Genomic DNA, 6,021 nt, shown 5'->3' with positions numbered 1-6,021 from the left:
ATAAACGCCTGAAGCTTCCGCAACAACTGATACCAACCACCGCAACTCAGCCACTCAGTAAAAACTTTCAAATGTCAAGGGAAGAAGAATGAAGACGTGAGTTTACGTAAAAACAAACAAATACATAAGTAGTTATGTATAACAAACAGAAACAACTTACAAAGTTCCTTTGATGGCTATTGTTTTCTCAGTAACTATTTCCCGAGAGAAATATTGTAAGTCTGCAGTGAAAAGATTCTACACAGACGTAGACGTTAAAAGATAACTTGTCGTGAACTTTGCACGGCAAACAAAATGCTGCATTGGTACTATGAATGTATACGCCGCGCCCAAAACTTACATTAAATGTATATTTTTTAAATAAAAATCACCGTTTGTCTAGACTCAGGTTTTTTTGCTACTTATATACAGGGTGTTGCAAAAAGGGTATATTAAGCCGAAACCAGCATGTGCAGCATGTTATGTCTAAGCCCGAATCTGATATAAGAATTTCAAAATTCCCGAAAAAAAAACATTCTCCATAGTAAAAAAGTCACGTGACCATATTTTTTTTCGCGAATTTTGAAATTCTGATTTTAGATTGAATTTTGAATAGCTGGTTTCGGCTTAGTATACCCTTTTTGCGACATCCTGTATAGACACTTCTTGAGAGAGGACAAGGAAAGAGTTGCGGCTCTCTCTCCTTGGGAGGCTCCACGTTATAAATCTTGGATCTCGATTTATAAACGATACAACCTACATTTGAAGATTAAAAACTCTCAATCTTATGTGAGTTATATGTATTGTGTGAAATGTATTATACATCATACATAGTGATCTCAGAGAATCAAATATAATACGTCTGGATCAAAACAATCGAGCTTTAAAAATCTATTTTGTCGGGGATCGATACTCACGAATCGCGACCAGATGCCTTCGTCAGATATTCTGGGTCACGCTGATTTAGGGTGTCCAGTCATAGCTAAAACACTAAAATATGCTAAAACTCCTTTTTCGGAAATGTACTAAAGTGTACCACCATACACAACACTATCCCCTGAATTCATAGAAAGAACTGTCAGTTTACAAAAGGCTTGCAAGGCCTCTTTGTGTTAAACAGAAAGTCAAGTCGTTTGATGCACATCAGTGTCCATCAATACCATGTAGAATACCAATAAACATATTTTTTTGTGAAACAATCGTATCTTTTATTCATATATATTTAAAGCATGACTTTGCCACTTTCAGTTTTCCTATTTCTTCTTCACATTACAAGACATACTGGGAAATCTGCACGGTTAGCGATTGGCAACCCTGTCCTGATTGATCCTAAAACCGATTACGAATCCTTCGATGAATTGGCGAGTTTGTAAGTGCTGACCTGATTAATACAAGCTTTCATTTGTGTGTATAAGTACTTTAATTTAACTTTACAATCACCTATAATAAACATCACATATGACAGGAAGAGATGAAATAGTCCTTAGCACAGCTTTAATTTAAAACTGAAAATGAAAAATGAAAATGAAAAAATGTTTATTTAACCAAAAAATTTACACAGGTTATCTTAATAAATATTATGAATATAAAACAGTTATAAATTATTTGGACCAGATTAAAAAAACTTTTTGTTGATTTTACATGAAATTGACTGAGGCCAAACATCGATTTTGTCAATAACTGATTGATTAACCAGATCGTGTATAGATTAGAATAGGCAGAGTCTCTCAATATGATTTTTAATTTAATGTACCTAATTAATGATTTCATAGTTGTTAGGTAGCCAATATGTAATAAAGTAACTGTGTAAATAAATATGTTGGCGTCAATATCTAATATTTAAAGTAAAATTAATAAAATCTGTCGTATTTATATAATTTAACGATGACAGCCGCAATAATTGTCTCCTAATCATAATTTACTGACAATTAACAAGTTAACGCAGTCATTGCGACAAGGGAGCAGATAATGTTATTGAACTCGTAACTTCGTGTTTTACGAGCAAAACCTAAGGTGACGTAAAACGCGCCTATTAAAATTTTATCATCACTCCCCGAACGACTTACTTGTAAGAAAAAGAAGAAAGTTTTATATAAGAACTCTTGATATTTACATTTTCTTTTCTCCTTTTCTTTGAGCGAGCAATTACAAAGCCACCAATTACGTTATTCTTCACGAAGTTCTGGATAGACTCACAATGGTGGGATGTAGGATGCACTTTCATAATCTAATTTTCCTGACTGTATGTACACATTCATAGTAGCTACAACAGAAGGCCTGGATCGTGAATCACCAGGAAATATATTATATGTACAATGTAAACTTTTCTAAGATTAATTATTGCAGTTTCCGTTGTTGTAGGTTAGGTACCTATTGGCTTCTTAATCCTTGCCACGGTGACTAGATCTTAGTCCTCTTCCAGTGTTTGCCACCGATAGCTAAGAAAAAAGTCCCAGCTATACATTAATACGAGTATATAGGAATAAAACAATAAACATGTTTGTATATTGTGGCTCTCAAGTCAAGTCGTGAGCCCGTACAGTGTAACCTCAATGCAACGTCTACGTCTTTGTAGCGTTTCGTCGTTTGACTTCCGTGAGACTAGCGCCAAGAGTATACATAACCGACAATGTAAAGAGTTCCTTTAGTTGTTATGGAGTTATATACACAATTCTTTTGAATGTTTTGCGTACTTACTTATACAGATGTAAACTTCCAACTAAACTTAAGTTTACAAGTTTCATACAGTAAAAAAAGCAATTTTTTTATTTGGTGTATTTAACTGTAAATCCCCGAGAATGCAAGTAAAAGGTTGGCTGTTCGCCCGAGAACTCCGCTGGAAGTGCTGACGTGGTTAATGAGGTGGCGAGTGCGATAATGCGAATATACTCCACTGGGCACTCCTGTGTGCGGAAATGAGCTTATCCGCAGATATTAACATTCCCCAGAGTAGCCCTTATCTTACTATTGCTTAGAGTAATGCAGAGTATAAACTATAAACCCCTCTGTCACACAGTCATATTATACATACTTTATCTAACAGCGGCCGCTACAAGGGTTCGTTATCGACGACGATTAACTCGTTTAATGCGCGTTCCATCTATCTATCTGTCTACCAGATGAATGTGTACGTAAGAGTATGTAGAAAGGTAGGTGTTTTATTATGTGTTATCAAAATACTACACCCATCTGCGGCCTTATGACTAATAATGATCAAATGCCTCTGTTCACTTTATACCACACTCTCTCACAAACTAAGCATAAATTGAAAAAATAAACTAAAAATATGGGAGAATAATAGAAAATCATAACAGGTAATCATAAAAAATGACATAAACATCATATCGAAAAGTTAGAACTCAGATAAACACGATCTAATATATTATATCTAGATAATATTAATATTAAGCACATAAGCGAGTCTAACCTCGATATAATCCTCGCGTTGAGCTTATAGATTATATCTCCATTTACCTGAGAGATTCAATTTAAGTTATCGCATTAGATTCTAGTCTTTATCAGCAGAACAACTCGATCGTATATGCGATGTTTTATGTTTATTAAGTTTATTCACTTTGTGAGCTAAAGTATTGGCTAAGTAGCTATTTTTTTCTGATTTTACCATAAAATACATGGTGCAAATGACGTGCTCCTGTAAAATTAAAATAGCCGATCTTCTGTTTTTATTGAAAATTACCTATATCTAGATACCTTCCCTAGATCATAGATCATGTAAAAATAAATCATAATAGAAGAGAGGCAAATGAATGGGTACACATACACAAACCTACGATGCACAAACATACACGTATGAGTAAATTCTGAAACGCTGTAACTTCAGGCTCAATGGCACTGAAATTTTCATAGCACTTAAAAGTTTTCAACTACTAGCTAACTGCACAAGTGCACCTCGGTCAAATAACCATTATACCACCGACCAGGGCTGAGTCTGCTATAGCAGTGGCGGCGACGCTCCATGCCACAGCCACGATACTGCGACAACACTGCACTGCCATTACAAAGCCCATCTGCGTAAACTGTAGAAAATCATAAAACATAGGTATGTTTACTGTGCAAAAAATATACCTACTAACTTTACTCTATTCCTGTATAATTTATGAACGGTGTAATTTTCATGGCTTTGTTCAGATATAACCCCATTATCATGGTACGGTATAGTTTTTATTTTATTTAGCAGAATCAGAAGTGGGAAGACCAGCTTTTATGATACTAACTTGACTGTGCTGCTTTTAGGATAATATGGTGAAGGATATTTTTAACTTCTGCTGACCAGTATACATATTTTATCCTTATTTAACATCATCCAATCATTCATGTTAAGTTCAATAGAAGTTGTATACAAATGTAATAATTGAAAGTATTTTATAACTACCTATGTGCATTTTTTGCAAAGATTCAAAATTAAATCTGCAGGTTTCAATCGTATATTTTCCGCTAGAGGCCATAAGAAACACAAATATCAAGTCTTTCTCATTGTCAAGCAAGATTTGGAATAACGAGCAAACTTTATCTGGATCTGTGCACAATATGCCGATTGCAAAATATACTATAAATTTATGTATGGCTTTCGAATAAAAATAAATTTAACTTTATAATAAATCATTGGAATGACAAGCCGGTTATGATGCAGCATAGCTATTTCCTTTTCTTTTATAATCGTATAACGTCAATTCAATAAATATACTTACCTACACAGGTAACTTTCAATCTACACATCCCACTTTATCCATCAAAAGCAAAAAACTCGCGGCCAGAAATCCTTTTCCGTTTGCGATGATACGACTGTTTGAAAATAGTTGGCTAATGTAGCGATTACGCGAAAGTCCTCGGGGACCCTGAGTCAGGTACAGGGAAGGGGCCGGCCGCAGGTCCCATTAGCTGCGCGCTGCCTCGGACCGGACCTAGTGGCTTTTTAAAGACACACTGTAAGATATTGCTCTTGGGGGTAAAACTGGGAAATCGAGCGTAGTCGTAGACTGTGTTTGTGTGTGCGTGTGTGTGTGTGTGTGTGTGCGCTAGTTTTTATTAACAACATAAAAATGATTAACGCTGCATTGCAAAAAGGAACTATAAGCTAATGTCGATCTTAAAAATGTATTGCTGCCTTGCTTTCACAATTATATAGACAAAAAGAGACACAGATTTAATGCCAACATTATCTTAAAGTCCCATTCTGCAACTTAGCATTAGTCACTTAGGGCCTTACCTCAAAAAATTAGACATTATTTAACAGATGTTTAACGCTGTCAAACGCCTACGAAATCTGTCAAATTTCGTATTAAACACTTGTTAAACAGTGTTTAAAGTTTTTTGTGGTAGCACAGTTAAAGTCTAATTATTACGGCGTGCCTACCTCTACATTTGCAGCTCTTTTGCATGTATTATGAAAAGGCGGAAAGTATAATAATATAATACAGGGGGTAATTCTAAACAACTTTTGTTCTACGAATTTTAAGAGATAACATTATGAGAAAATGTAAACAGCATCACTGAACGCTGAACGATGATACAGTACGATTATACGTGCCGCAGCCTTCATAAGCCGTCGTAAAATGGCATGGCGTAGTACGTTCATGTGCACGTTACTTTATGATGATGAAATTTAAACAAGGGGAGCGTTTTTTTGGAAAAATTATCGACACACGAAATATTCATATAATATTTTGTTGTCAAAGTGTTCGGGTACAACAAAGATTAAAAGTTAATAAAGTACAATTTATAATCACTTTCGCTGTAATTTAAAAGGTTTGAACAGCAACTATGTCTAAATAAGTAAATAATTATTAGTAGTAAGTATTTATTTATGAATTACTTATTACCAAATACCTATAATTCTATTCTATTTTGATCTGGTGCATGTATGTAAGGAGTGTTTTTCTTTATAAATGTATGAACTATATGGATTTGTTTATCTGAATTAAATATATTTTATTTTTTATTTGAATTTTTATAAGTAATTCAAAAAGACCCAGTTGCGAATCTATCCAACATTGAATTTAACAAGGGTAACATTTAACAAAA

This window comes from Plutella xylostella, chromosome 17 (assembly GCF_932276165.1).
Source record: "Plutella xylostella chromosome 17, ilPluXylo3.1, whole genome shotgun sequence".
In the NCBI taxonomy this organism is placed as follows: Eukaryota; Metazoa; Arthropoda; class Insecta; order Lepidoptera; family Plutellidae; genus Plutella; species Plutella xylostella.
This window is presented reverse-complemented; position numbering follows the sequence as displayed.